The sequence below is a fragment of the Pseudophryne corroboree genome, chromosome 9 (assembly GCF_028390025.1).
Source record: "Pseudophryne corroboree isolate aPseCor3 chromosome 9, aPseCor3.hap2, whole genome shotgun sequence".
NCBI lineage: Eukaryota > Metazoa > Chordata > Amphibia > Anura > Myobatrachidae > Pseudophryne > Pseudophryne corroboree.
This window is the reverse complement of record NC_086452.1, coordinates 403,172,492-403,188,716: the sequence shown is the minus strand read 5'-3', so window position 1 is coordinate 403,188,716 and position 16,225 is coordinate 403,172,492. Positions and strand designations below refer to the sequence as shown.

The following is a 16,225-nucleotide window of genomic DNA, read 5'->3' as shown; positions in this document are numbered from 1 at the left end:
TAACATGGCTTTGAATGTGGATTTACTTTGGCGTGCTTCCTTCATTCTCGGTGATGATGGTGTTTTCCAGTGCATTGTCTTCCATTTTGGCTCGGTATTGTACTGGAAGGTCCATGTTTCATCACAGGTATTAACTTTATCTAAAAAATGCAAATCCGTTTGAATTTGTCCCAAAATGTCTGTACACATTTGCTTTCAATTTTCTTTCTGCTTGGCAGAGAGAAGTCTTGGAATCATTTTAGCACAAACATTTGTCATGTTAAGATCTTGATGCAAAACTTGCCTTACAATTTCATTGTCAATGTTTACTATTTTTGCCATCATTCAGATGCTAAATTGTTGGTCAATTCAAACAATTTTCTACATTTTTTTCACATTTTCATTTGTTTTTTAGGCAATCCAAAAATGTCAAAGATGCACCTAATATTTAATTAGTTTATTGTGCAGATATCAAACTGTATTTTTTAATGATCATACCAAAGCTAAATAAACAATTACTCCTAATAGTTTACCCTACTCACCAAATGCAATTCATGACCTTGTCTAGTGTTATGCCAAGACCATATAATTTGCAGAACATCATTCATCTGCCTCAAGCTGTCTCTTTTGTAAATAAATAATTCCACATATAGAATTAGTAATACTTCCCAAACTGGGCGGACCTATTTGAAAGTAGCTTTGACAGAAAGTTAGGATTAGCTTTATAGGGGTAGATGTATTAACCTGTAGAAGGCCTAAGGAAGTGATAAACCAGTGATAAAGCAGTGTTAAGTGCAAGGTGATAATGTACTAGCCAATCAGCTCCTAACTGTTAATTTACATATGGGAGCTGATTGGCTGGTGTGTTTATCACCTTGCATTTATCACTGGTTTATCACTTCCTTATGCCTTCTCCAGGTTAATACATCTACCCCATTGTCCTTTAGTTAGTAACAATAGTACCAAGATGTTGCATGCTGGTGTTTATCCAGACTCAGTAGCGGATCTTGCCACGGGCAAGCAAGACTTTTGCCCAGGGCGCCGCCTTCCGGAGGGCGCCAGCGCCATCCGGAGGGCGCCGCACCATGGCAAGATCCGCTGCTGCTGTGCCCCCCGTTGGTCGCTCTGTCCCGCTGCCGCTGCCGCTGTCCCCCGCTGCCCCCCGCTGTGAAGGGAACTAGACGCGTAGCGTCTAGTTTCCCTTCATGGAGAGGACCTTTACTGTGCGGTGCGCGATGACGTCATCGCGCACCGCACATCATTTCACTACTGTACAGGGGGCGTAAATGACCACGCCCCCTGTACGAAGCCACGCCCCATTTGCCCGCCCGGGGCGCTGGAAGAAGCAGAACCGGCCCTGTCCAGACTACTAGCAATACTCTTCATCCCTCCTGCCCTTTCACCATATCTTGTCCTTCTGGCTGTCACTGAATGCACTTGTCTTATTATAATAACAAGCACATGGTGATAGCTGTGTGTGATTTCATTGTCTGCCAAACCTTGAAATGACATTGTTCAGTGACATGCAAGGGGACAAAATGCTGGGAGGAGAAAGAAAAAAGTTAAGGAGCATATCGGCAGTGTCACTAAAAAGAGGGATAAATAATTGTGACATGAATAATGACTTAGACTTTTCTGTATACTGTAATAAAGATCATCTAACAGGATGATACATATGGCCTCAGAAAGAGTGTAAATTAGAAATGTCACTGCCTACCCCCAAACTCATTATAAAAACTACCTTGAAAGTTCTCATTCTACTTGAAACTTTCCAAGCATGCAGTATCTGACCATTCACGTTACACTGACATCAGTTATATCTTGATTTTTGATACCTGCGCCCAACCCTATACTCAGTTTGGTATGTGAGAAACAAGTGTCTATATGGTCTATAAATACTTTCATTTTTGCAGTCACAATGTTCAGGATAACAGACAGTACATTACTGCATATATATTAGTACACACGTAATTTGAGTGATCACACAGTATTATCTATGATCCCACCGGAAGCTCGGCGGCCCAGCAGCAGAGCCAGGACATCCAGCACTACATGCTGAGGAGCACCACTGGGTACAGAGAGGGTTAAAGCTACACAAGTGGCTACACAGAGGCTCACTGCAGAGTAAGCAACAGGACCGAGGCACCACATCGTGAGGGTAAGTTGCACCTGCAAGCCCGGGACGCCAGCCTCCCAGAACGCGACCCCCATCAGACACCATTTATTGAGAGAGAACTGCTTCTGGGCACAATTGCTCGGACTTATACTGGGGGACACGGAAGTCCTATTAGGAAAAGACTGCCACTTGATATATCCGGAATAGAGACATTCTTTGCTCTCAAGACTGTTCATTAATGTATTCATCATACGACATCAAGTTTGCATTAATTTCTCCACACATCGGTTTGTTCACACTGCATGCATGCTACTGCTATGAGCATAGATAATACTGTGTGATCACTCAAATTACGTGTGTCTAATATACTGTATATGCAATATTGTACTGTTTGTTATACTGAGCATTGTGACTGCAAAAATAAAAGTATTTACAGACCATATAGACACTTGTTTCTCACATATAACACTGAGTATAGGGTTGGGCGCAGGTATAAAAAACTGAACAATATAACTAGCCATTTGGAGTCTGAACAACTCCTTGGATACCAACAGCCCCCCGCAACAAGACACAAATACTGCTGCGCTGTAGGCAAAACCCTTGCTTCCATCAGTTATATTTTGCTAAGTATGGAACATAAGAAAATAAATATTAAAATTGCAATAGATGAAACTGCATATGACTTTAATTTCAGAGCTCCACAGTTTTTTACTTTGCTTTTCCAACTCTATGAAAACTTTACTAAACTTCTTTGTGACATTTAAATTAACTCCCCGCATCCAGTGAATAAGACTAATGAGTAATTAAATTACACTGTATTAAACTTACCTAGTTAAGTTCAACAGAAGGGGGGAAATCTACACCCAAGGGTTTAGCAATATCATCTAATTACAGAGCTGAACAGCCCCCACTTTTCTTCCTTCTTGGTTTTCCTTATAGGAATTTTGATTAAAAATGCTAATGTCATTATGCAATGTAATGCTTAAAACCAACATCATAATCCAAAATTTTAATTAGTAATTATAATTAATCATTATTTCATTAATGGAATGTTTAGTTGGTAATTGTCTTTGAGCACCTAAGTCCCCAGGCTTATAATCATTTCATATCATTTAATTTATCGCAGTCTCTCATTGCGAAAAATCGGCATCCCTCTGGCATTTTAACTCTTTTATCTGATTTTCCTTAGGCAGAGTCACATTTGCACACCTGGAATTACATTGAGTAAAAGAAAAAGCAATGAAACAGATAGATAAATAAATAAATAAATAAATAAATAAATATTCTTAATATATATATATATATATATATATATATATATATATCTATCTATATATCTATCTATATATATACATATACATACACTATATATATATATAGATATATATATATAGATATATATATATAATTTTGTCACAACTTTTTAGGTTAACTACTATGTAACAGCTTTGCTGTCTGGGAGGGCTGTGGTATAAACAGTGTTGTTGAATTGTTTATCTTTGTGATTATAAAGGTGTAAATTAGTAGGAATGCTTATTTTATTAAACACTGAAATCCTATACCTGCAATGTGTATTAATCTCATGATTTGACACATACAATTACACACCCTCTGATGTGCAGTACACAGACAGTATTTGTTATCATGGGTGAGATGCAAATTAATTATACATTATCACATTACATAGCACTCCAAACAAAAAGAAAATAAAGATTCCTAAGGCATATCTTCTGGGCTCCCAGATGTCCATTTTTTTCCCGGAGCGAAAATTTCTGCATCTATGCTTTTTAATGATTGAAACTGACTAAAACAAGGGTTTAAAGAACAAAAAAGGGTAAACACAGTACATGTACACTAGTCAAGTTAGTATATATTAAAATATAACTCTTATTATTAATTATTAAACTATTAGAAACCCACACAAAACCAACCCATTAAATGGTGAAATATTGGTTAAAATTTTAGTGTGCAGAAGAAACAAGAAACAGTTTTTTTTAAAGACCAAGGACTAAAAGGTATCACAATATGTAGAGGCTTTCCTCTTGAATATACTGTATTATTGAGTAAGTCACTCACCTAACATACACATATACAGTTGTGTCTTATGTGTAGTAGAACGATAGATAGAAATTACAAAGTCTGTAACCTATACTGTATGTATTATTAGTATTTGTCACTAATTTCAATCTCACTGTAAAATATAGGATGCACACCAATAATCTATGACATACTGTAATACATTATCTTCACTATAGAATAGTCATAGGTTGTGTGTAAATATAATTAGTGTTGCTATATAATATCTGCAAATGTACAGTATATGTAACCTCTAATAGACTTTGTATGATACGGGAAAAATGAAGATTTATTGAAAACCACTTTGTAGTGCACCTTGCTATTTCTCTGTTTTGTTCTTTGGACTGCGTATCTCCTATGTAATTGCCCAGATCTGTTACTCTGTGATTGTGAGGATAACGCTGGGCATGGCTCGGAGCTCTCATTGGGTTAGCAGCAGGTCTATCACACCCAGCCCACAGCTGATTGGGCGTGAAACGCCCGCCCACACAGGTCACATCCAATGGGAGGTTCAGCCCTTTGGCTGCTGTGTGTTCACAAAACAGGTTTAACAATGCTGTAGCTTCAGGTCCACACCCCGAAATAGGCCCACTGCATCTGCAGCAACATCCCCTCCAACAATTTACACATAAAAATAGCTACAAATGCGAAAAGGGGGTGTGGCCACGGTTACAGTGGCGTGGTCACGCTCCTTTTCCTATACTTTCAATGAAAGTTTGGAGAGTCAAAAATCGGTACTGACCATAAAAAAAGGTACTGTACCTGCCAAAAAGGTCCAGATGGAGGGTATGCCACTGCATCTGCAGCAAGTCTCTGCCCTGTAGATAGGGAAAACAAAAAATCCTTTTACTGCAGTGTCCTATGGGGGTCATTCCGAGTTGATCGCATGTAGCAACTTTTGCTGCCCGTGCGATCAACTAGACGCCGCCTATGGGGGAGGTTTTTTTTTGCAAAGCAAGGCTGCTAACCCTTGTGCAGCCGAGCTCTGCAAAAACATTTTGTGCAGTTTCTGAATAGCTCTGGAGTTACTTACCCGCTGCAATGCATTCAGCCTGTCAGGTCCCGGAATTGATGCCAGACACCTGCCCTGCAAACGCCTGGACACGCCTGCGTTCGCCGCCCCACTCCCAGAAAATGGTCAGTTGATGCCCCGGAACTCCATCCTCCTGTCAATCTTTGTCCTTGTCATTGCCCAGTGACGGGCGTGGCCTGCGCATTGCGGCCACCGCGCATGCTCGACACCGACCCGTTCGCACCGCTATGAAAAACAGCAGCGTGCAAACGGGTCGGAATGACCCCCTATGTCCTGCTGCCAGTCCACCTGCCCCCTCTGTCATCAACAATCCTCACTACCTAGCCGTGGCGCAGATGGAACAAATGCTGCTGCACCCACCGGCATAGATGTGTATGAAAGCGGCGCAACGGAAGGATTTCATAGCCCTCCATGCGCCGCATACTCTCTGAGCCCCGGAGCCTCCTCTGCACTGGAAGTGCCTCCTCGCCACAGCCGCGCTCAGATCCCCTGAGGTCCTGACTCCGCAACACAGCACCTGGCCTGCCGGCCTGGAAGCCCCGAGATGGCTAATGTAACGGATAGAGTAGGTGATATCACGGAGGGTAATGTCTGGACACTGAATCAATGTAAAAGGTGACAGTGCTGTGCAGTGCAGTGGGTGTGCAGTGTCACTGACACTGCACAGCACTCTCACCTTTTACATTGATTCAGCCAGTCAATCAGTTCTGCCAGCCAGTCCCTATTGTAAGCGCCGGTGTACCAACGCGCAGCACTACAAGGAAGTAGACGCACTAAATAAACCACTTCCCAGCAGCCCTTAATGCCAAAGAATTCCGGTGCTAAGGCCTGCTGGGAGCTGTAGTTTATTGAGTACATCTTCTTCCATGTAATGCGGCGCGTTGGGACAGCAGCACTAATAATAGAGACTGGCTGCTTGGCTACTGTGCGAGCTTAGCTGCTTCCAGGAGGAGAAGCAGGAGAAGCATTACCCGCCCCTCCCCCACTCGCAGTACCTCCGGGCCCCATCTGCGGCACCCCCACACACACCCCTCCACCACCCGTCGTGGCTCCGGACTCCACCTGCAGCACCCCATACACCCGCCCCTCCCCCACCCGCGGTACCCCCGCAACCGCAGTGGCTCTGCTGCTTAACAATAATAACTCAAGGCATTGTACATTTACCATTAACACAAAACAGAGGTTTAGATTCAGAGACCATAAATAAAAGAGAAAGTAGAAGCAGCCATTTTGAGTTATTAATTACAAGGATTATTCATCCTATATATGAAGGATCCAGGTGAGGAAGCCATTTTAGGTTCACTACATAGGATTACACCACGAAGAATAGGCAATGCTGGAAAAGATGGACTTAATGGACAGATAAAAATACTAGACGAGATCTTTGTAAACTCATCAGAACTTTGGATTGTACAATCTACACAAGACTAGAGGTGAGATAGCCATGCTGGGCGCACTACATAGGTTACCATGTGCAAGATTAGCAATGCATGAAAATAAAACATACTGTATAATGGTAAATTTTGAAGAAGTTAACAGGATACCCACTACATAAAACATTTCACGTGTTGTTCATATTTCCATAGAAAGTGTTTGGAAGTCTATTTGCTATCTCTATCTTAGCATCATTTTTAATTTACAACATTCATATATTATATAAAATTTCAATACTGATAGGGCTTCCCTAGGGGTATAGCAGCATATCTACCCAATGAAGCAGCAGTAACTAGGTGGCACTCCATGGATTTGCACAATGGTGATACATATTATTCAAATTCAAAGGTGAGGCATAGTGTAAAAAAAACTTTCAATGCCACGCAGGCATTTTATTTATCAAGGTGCTATGCGAAAGGCATGCTTAAATGTGACGTCATGTGTGGTGCCAATTTTAAACCTCCACCTTATAAAAGGAAGTTCCTGGATATTTCCCTGTGCCAGAGTATAGGCTAACATACTATATGCCAGCTTACAAGCATTTGTGCTCCCCATTGCATTTACTAAAGCAGATTACGTGTCCTGATCACTAGTTCTCCTGCCTGTTCCCGGTACCCATGAATTCCCTTTCCGGCCCTGTCCCAATCTAATGACCATCATACTATATGCCACAGTTCTTGCACCATTGTACACCAGCCCACGTACTTAGGAAACTAGGCAGAGGGCCTGCATGTCCGGTGCAGCGAAGCCCAAATCCCCTTCAGGGGTCCCTGGTGAAAACCACCAGCACGTTCGACTCCACGCCTCTGTTCTGGATATCTGCCACTCCTAAAGTATGGGTCAGCATCAAGGATATCATCTGTGAAGTTGTGACAGAAAATGAAGTACTGTTCAATTATTTTTTATAGGCTAGAAAGACAGAGCATTTATTTATTGCTTCATTTCCTTCTAAAATAGTATTTTATTGTCTAGGAATAGTCCTATTACAAACAATAATACAAATCTTTAAAAAGGCATTTATTCACTACACAGTTTTAGAAAAATTACTATAAAAGCTTGTGGCATAAAAATAAAACAGTAAAAGTAAAGAATAAAATAAATGTAAGAAATGTTCAACAATAATAATGAAAAAATGGAACTACAGTACAATGCATTGTTTGATTGAGAACTGCTTTATAAGGACTTGCTATGTTATTATCAGTATTCTTAGTTCTTACAGTGTGTATATACTGTTTCCTTTTTTTCTTGCATGGCATAAGAACACTCAGCATTGTAGCACCCCTTATAATGTTTACAATATTTGGCAGCACCCCTCCCCCATACACCTTTCTCCTTTAAATGTGTATATATGTACACATGAAGGTGATACTAATTCTGTTTGAACTACTGTATCACACCTCCCATCTGCCTGTAGGTGGATTTTAATTAGTGAAGATCCTTGCTGTCTGCATATTAGAATGGGCACTATTATAAGTTAGTCCTGGATTAATTTATATAATGTGTTAGTGGATGTGGATGTGGCAGGTGGGCATGCATTTTTAGCAAAACAAATGCTAAGAACTTTATTTACTCCATGTTAAATTGTACAGTTTATGACAATTGTTTTGGTTATCAGTATTCTTAGTGCTTAGAGTGAGCACCTGCATTTCCCTTTTTATGAGTAGACGTGAAGAGAAGAAAGGTCTTGGAACTTGGGGAAAAGAAGGAGGTGTGGGCAAGAGGTGACTCTGTCAGCATGATACATGCATTAATGCACTAGTGGTGTGATCACAATTCCCAACCCAGTATCAGGGATACTGTATCATCAGCAGACTCTACATGTGTGCAACAGCCAGTGCCTCCGTGATGTGCATCAATTGGAATTGTATAAAAAAAAAAAATCTTGGTGGCAATGGCCGGCAGTTGGAACATTGCTTAGTGGATGATGCAGCTGAGGAAAGATAAGATAGAGATGTCCCGTGAAATAGAGTGCAATCTACATTATATATGCAATGATTTCAGGATTTCCTTGTTCTGTAGGGTGTGATTGAGGGAAAAGCCTTTTTTTGTGTTCTTTTATTATCTTAATATTATGAGGAAGTATTATGTTGATTATGGTATTGTATCTGACAAGACCAGTTTGAATTCCTTAATTCAAATATTAAACCTGTGTTGCAGTTGTCAATAATCAGGGTGTGATATAACTAGTAAACTGTTATGTTGATATGAAATTGTTGACAGGGTCGAACTATTGTCATGCTCAACATGTTGACAGTGACAACGTCGACATTCATGATGTCTTCCCAGATAATATGTTGACATGATTAACTATTGACAAACTGTCTCTGATGGTCTAGTGGCCTGGCGGGAGCAGCAGCTCCAGCATCTTCTTTTGGGTCCTGATAGTGCTGTGAGAGTGCAAAGTTCTGTTATTTCTCGCCATTTCCCCAACCCTAATCCATAACCCTTATCGTCCTCATAGTACCTATCCCTAAAATCTACTCCCACAGCATACCCCTAGCCTACCCCCACAGCCTAACCCTATCCTCTTTGTTAGAATCTGTAATAGGCACGGCTTAGAAGATCATGGTCAGGTTAGTACTGTGAGCCCCTATCAGTCTCCTGGTAACCAGTCTATTGTGCAGACTACTGTGAGCTTCATTGTGCTGAGCTACATTCTGACTCCTGATTGCTGCAGTGAGTTAGAATCCTGCTTGGTTCTTTGGTGCTGATTGGATGTTTCAACTCTTGTAGGAAGTCTTCCTGTATACTCTGTTGTGGGTTTTTAATCAGGCTGATCCTCTCTTGTCCTGATGCATACCTGGATCTATCATCTGAGCTGATCAACAAAGTACATCTGCATGTATCATTTAGAAAGTCTGTTACCTGATGATAATTCTCTATGTTAAAGCTAACCTGGACTCTGTGAAAGATCTGTGAAAGTTTTTTGCTACAGTAATATGATTTATGCTTATTAACAAGAACTGTGTGGCATTGCATTATAGAGTATCATATGCATATATCTGAAGTATTCTTAAGATCTTAACAGCTTGCTTCTGTGAAAATAACTTATGCTGTTGGAAATATTTGTGCAGTATTTATCTAAAAGGCATTTCTTTATGCATGCAGAAAACTGATCAATTCATATCTCTACTGTAAATACTTGTGCTATATATTTTGCAGTGCAATATCTACAGTATATACAAGGCATTGGCCTATACATGCAAAAAATATGTCACTTCTCATTAATTTCCTATTGTGCTATTTGGAAAACTGGCAAGCATTGAAGACTGTTTTTGCTATACTGTAGATCTGGCATGCTCATTTCTGTATAGTGTCAATAGTCTCTGAGGTGTCCTATTCCCTTTAATTATATGTGTCTGTGATCTACAGCTTTCACTATGTAGAATTGAATCCCTGGCGACCGCCAAGTAGCAGTGACCAATTGTAGCTCCATTAAAGGGTGCTTTTATTGGCAAAGCACTTGGCAAGTGAGTTCTGTAAACTTTAGTTCATGGTAAGCACTCATAACACCCTCCCAACAGCACCTAACCCTAAACATCAGCATCCTTGGAAGGTCGACATTTCATAAGGCAACATTTTAGATGTTAACATTGTGAACCTGCCTATATTTTCAGGATGTTGACATGGTGCCTCTCACCAGTTTGAACCATGACATTTTCTGATGTCGAAATTGTGGTGTTGACATTACAAACATCAACATTGTTACTGTTGATCATGCGACTGGATAACCACCATTACATTATCATTTAGTTTGGTTGCATTTTTCAGTTTTGTTGTTTTTTTGTCATGTAATGGCAAGTTCGCAGTCAGGGGTATATGACTTTTCAGGACATAATGAAATATTTATATTTGCTGCTGATAAGACAGAAGGACCAAGAACAGTTCAGAATTTGTGTATAGGCTTCAACACTTTATCAATGAAATACAAGCTTCCAAAGGGAAGAAATTGGGGTCACTAATTTTATTGGACTTGAGTTGGCCTCATTATAAGAATTTAAAATGTAACTTTATGTTTGCCACCAGAATATTGCCCTTGGGTAGAACAATTTTAAGCATGTGGTTTTGACTACTCTGTGAGTACAGAAGGTACAGTTGTTCATGGAGTCCTGTGCAGTAAAGTACATAGAGCAAAACACACTGGGGTAACTTGGGTACTTTTTTTAAAATTCACTTTAAACCTAATCACAGTCTTATGGATTGAATTTCATGGATACATGAAATCAGTTGAAGTTCTTGTGTTTTCTTGAATGGTTACTCTTTTAGTAATTTATTCAAGCTTTACAGTATATGTTATTTAAAATGACTACATTTTGTTTGTTCTTTTGACTTGGATCTGTTTGAATGGTTGACAGTAACCATATCGACGTTCATTTGGCCAATACCAAGGTGTCAACATCAGAATGCAGACATGTTTCAAAATGTGGACAGGCAGCAGGTTAACATTCTTAAACTCTCAACAGGTTTACAATGTCAACAGCTGAAATGTCACCATGTGAAATGTCAACAGTATCAGGATGCCGACAGTTAGGGTTTGACACTGACAGGAGGATCAGGGTTAGGATGTGGAGGGAGGTTAGGCTTAGAACTAGGGTAAGGTCTAAGTTTAGGGATTACAGTTAAGGATAGGGGAGAAATACTCACCGGAACACAACAGCATCGGAGGTCTGCACTGGAAGTTGTCATATGGCCACTGTGGTCTGGAAAAAGATGCTGGAGCTGCTGCTGCCACTGAGGTAGGGTAAGAAACCATAAAACCACAGGGAACACAGTACATCATGTCATCATATCATCCTGGTAGCCATGAATGTCAACGTGGTCAATGTCAACCTGCTGAGCATGCTGAAATAGCTGCATGTTAATTTTTGACCCTGTTGACATTTTCATATCAACCTGATGACTGTTGACCTGATGTCTCTCAACAAGTTGTACCATACCCTTTTGATTATGTCTTCTCATTGAGGGTGAAACCAATAGAGACCCAGGAGATCCAAACAGATTGCACAGAAGCCTTTGTTTATATTATATTTGGGACAGGACCACCAATTACTCATTTACATATTTAACAGAGCACTAGTGTCTCTGGATTAATATCACATTAGAGGGCACACTCATCATTCTATATTATTCTGAACCAATTTACCCCACTTGTACAACTGGTGATGTTGTAGACTGCAGCCCACACTGGATTTTGACAAGGGTTATTGTGTCATAATTTCTTCCCAGAATTCTCCAATGGTGGACACTATTACTGAGGACATTGATGTAAACAGAAAGTCATAAATGCCAACACTACATAGTTATAAATGTATTGATTGCAAGAGATTATTGATGTACAGTAATTGCTGTTCAACTAGACATGGACACACATGCAGGTATGTGTTTTAGGAGTTGCACATTTGAGGGGACTGGTGACTATTAGTACTACTATGTAACCATTTTTGACTTTATCAATGTGGATTGGCCTCTCCATCTCATAGCACTGAAAACATTAGCATTACAGCTATACTAAATAAATTAATTAAATTAATCAGCACCTGTTTATTTGCATTACGTAGTTATCATTTCCATAAAGATTGCTGCCTGGAGGATGATTGCTATTTCAATTTAAAATTAATAAACAACAGATGTGGAGGTTGTTAAAGTCAAATATTAAAACTAAATGAAGTACAATAAAATACAACTTTTTCTGTGTGTTATTATAAATATTATTTTCATTATATGCATAATCTCTTGCTTCTATTAATTTTGCATAACTGTGTATTTATTGATGTTAACAATTAATTCATATGAACATAGGCTGATTAAAATGTTTTTGTTTTTTTATAATACTGCAAATCTGCCTTAAATATAAATATAAACTGGATGCATTGTGTTTAGATCCATTTATTAGGAATTTAGCCATGTACTGCTTACACTGTCTGTCCCTGAAACTTATTCCTCCCCTCACCCATGATAATGCAGACAAATGAAATTAAGCATAGGCTATTCTTCGGCAAAACCCTTAGGCTCTTTCAAGATCCAGCCGCTCAGACAAAGAAGATCCTTATCTAACCAATGCTAAGTGTACACAGATCTCTGCCTATATCCAATTAGTTTATTCCCCAAGGTACATACTTCGTATTCTTCTAAATTTTTGAATTAACCTTATTTGCAGTGTGAACTGCAAACTGCAGTGTGGACTCCTCAATTATTTTATTTTAATAAAGTTTATTTATTTGTTTAAAGAAAAATAGTGAATGTGATTTTGGTTCCGATTAATGGAGTAGAGACACTCCCTGAAACACACGCTGTAATGGCTGTATACAGTCTCTATTGTGGCACTGGACACCTCCCGCAGTGCTGCTAACCCCCGCTGCCCCTATCTAATGGAGCACTACCTCTCCTCTCCCCTGCAGCCGCTCGCTCAGACACCTTTTAAGGAAACGAGCCGGGCCTCAGACAACATAGTGCTGGACGCCGTCATGGACAAGGTGACCACCTCATCCAAGAGGGCAGCTTCAGAAGTTTCTGCTTTACCCCCTTAGGTATGCTGTACATTGGACACTCCAGTTACATATGGAGAAGTAGTGGACGCTAAAAAGTCCACCATGTCCCCTCTTTGCACACAGGCAGTTGCTGATATAACTGCTCAGCTGCAAAATCTAATGCAGAGAGTTACTGACACAGAGTAGTAGGTAGAACATGCTGAACGTGAGATTACCAAGTTTATACACAAGGTTAAACAGCTCACTAATGATAACTATCAGTTATGGAACAAAATGGATGACTTGGAGAACAGATCTTGCAGAAATAACATCAGCCTTGTGGGACTGCCAGAATCAATTAAGGGGTCCACCCTGGCACACTTTGTCCTCAAAAATAGCCTTCCTTACTGAGTACTGAGGAAGGTTGTTGAGACTGAATGATTAAAGGGTACATCAGATTGGTCCCGTACCTACTCTGAATAAGCCACAGCCCCATGTCACTTTGTTTAGATGCATGAACTACCTTCACAAAGTACCATTTTGGTCAGCATCATGTTGTGTGTAGTCACTTATATGGGAAGGCCATAAGTTTTATGATTTTCAGGATTACTCCACAGAGCGAACTAGGGATCATAAACCATTCTCTCCTCTTTGCTCCTAACTCATAGCAGAGGGTCACCAGTTTAGTCTCCTGTATCCTGCTACACTGCGTATAAATGTTGGCACCTCATACAAAGATTTTCTCAACACCACTGACGCTACTACCTATTTGCATGAACTTTCTTCTGCTATACACCCAGATATAAGTGATCCTACTCCAGCTGACAAGTTATGTTATATAAGAGATATGGTGCTCCATCTGTATCCTTATGCCCAAATTCCATTTTCAAACTGAAACTGCACAGTATATTAGTTCTACTTTATTGAGCTGCCTGGTTGGTTTATCCTTAATGGGCTGCTGTTCTTGCTCAAGATGATATGCTGCTCACTTGCTCTGGGACTCTTTTGTGAATATTGTGTCGCTGTTAGTTTGGGACACTTTTCTTTACAGATTTTTTGATGTTTCTCAGCATGCAGTGGACTACTGTAGCTCCCCTTTCCAGTTCACTGGGTTCTGATAATAAGCTGTGTTTATTTCTTTAAATTGCATACAGAAGTAGTATAATGCATTATTGCTCTGCTCTCTGCTCTATTATTTTATATATATTTGATGTATATACCTTCCCCCTCCCTTTCTCCCTTCTCCCTCATTTCTTCTCACAGGATACTGTCTCTAAACAGCTTGCCGACAACCTCATAGATGTATTCAAGGGATACTGATTAGATCATTTGCTAATGAAATGGTTTGCCGGAAGGAGCTAACAGAGTTTGAAAAGGAGATCATCGTGGGCTGAACAAAGTCATGTTTCCAGGGTGACGCTGGACTGGTATACAGAAAATATGGTATCCTATATAGACTGGCCAGCTGAGTCCAGATCATAACCCCATTAAGAACCTCTGGGACAAATTAGAGGACAGATGCATTCTAGGCCGACTCAACCTTCTTCATTGTCACAGTTGGTCACTGTACTTAAAACAGAAAGGCCAAATATACTTTTTGCTGTTGTCCAGAAACTTGTGGACAATTTGTCTGCAGTAATCACTGCACGTGGTGGATCTACAAAGTAATGACATCAATTAAATTTTGTTGATCTATTTGTTGTCAGCGTCCAATCACTTTTGTCTACATAGTATAATTTAAACTAAGATGAGTCTGCATTCTAGCGAAATATAAATTAAAGTTAAATTTTTTAAGTGACAAAAGTCAGGACTGCCTGAGGGCACATACAGAACACAGGGGAGCCCTGAGTGAATTCAATGTTAGATCATTTTGTTTTTCATCTCTGTTGCTACAGGGACTCAGAGTGAAGCTGTTTTCCCTCATCTAAATTTTTATAATGAACTGATTTTATCATATTGGTACATTATTCTTTTGTAGACTGGCTTCTAACAGATGCTGTATACTTTAGACAAGAAACAATGGGCTCTGTAAGAGTTGTCTGTCTTAGGTCAGGGATGTAACGTTGTCCCATTGAAGCAGATGCTTGTCTGTGAGACTAAAAGTGGTAAGTTGATTTGAGGATGGAGAAACATTGTCTTTTGAGGACCAACCACCTGGTGAATATTGATATTTCATGTAACTAATGCAGGAGTTCTAGGCATCAGATGACAACAAAAATATCTGCCGCTCAATATGTTTTCATTTGCTTGCACACAATCATTGAAATGTATTCCCTTCAGACCTGTTCTCTGAAATTGGGTTCCCATTGAAATGGTGATAAACAATGATTTTATTATTTTTTAAAACTGATATTACAACAAGAAATTAAGTGAATTTTGTTTATTAAATAAAATAAAGATACTTGTTTTGCTTGTTCTATTTAAAAAAAAAAATTTTGCACAATCTATTCCATCTACAAGTTTAGCTCAGGAAATCTCTTGTCGCTAGTTGATAATACCTGGATTTACTATGGCCAATAAAAATAAATAGACTTCTCACAGGGGGTCCTACAATAATCTAGGCAGAATAATAAATTCAGTATCAGCATCTGAAGTGGGATGTCATGTTGTCTTCTAAAACCATATTTAATAATCATATGAGTAGAGATGGTTGATTCTCCTATTCCTCTCTTCCCCAGGAGACATAGGCCAAACACAGTGGCTAGCACAAAGACAATCTAAACAACAAGCATTAAGAAATGTCCCAGGTCCATATCCTTAAAAGGATAGTGGGAAGTGTCAATGAAAGCAGCCTTGTAAAAATGTTACAATACTTGTATCTCAAGCTTTGTCTTGTCATTGGCTTGTCCTCTCAATATTCTTGTCTTCATCTAGGATCATGTTCTGTAAAAATGTACAATTGCAACATAGTGGGCTTACTTGTCTATTTTTTATTTTATACCCTTCTCATTTTATACGGAATCACAACTATTGGAGTGCAATAGTTTTGAGTACTTTTGTTATTCCATTAATATTGCCACTACCACACTTATACAGATATTCAAATACCTGCACAATACATTTTCAGCAGTTGTATTTATTTGTCATCTCAACTAGTGTAACTTAAACGTGCACTGACTG

General features: G+C 39.6%; 1 long non-coding RNA gene across 2 annotated transcripts in view; it reads left to right on the top strand.

Moving 5' to 3' along the window:
• The window catches only part of LOC134957080 (uncharacterized), a 46,001-nt gene extending 31,201 nt beyond the window's left edge, over positions 1 to 14,800 (top strand). Inside the window, exons 2-3 of one of the 2 annotated variants that reach the window (XR_010186441.1) lie at positions 11,865 to 12,013; positions 14,369 to 14,800. This is a non-coding gene — a long non-coding RNA (uncharacterized LOC134957080). The remainder of the gene's footprint in view (positions 1 to 11,864; positions 12,014 to 14,368) is intronic. The other variant, XR_010186442.1, reaches the window with a different exon arrangement.
• Positions 14,801 to 16,225: the final 1,425 nt, after the last annotated feature.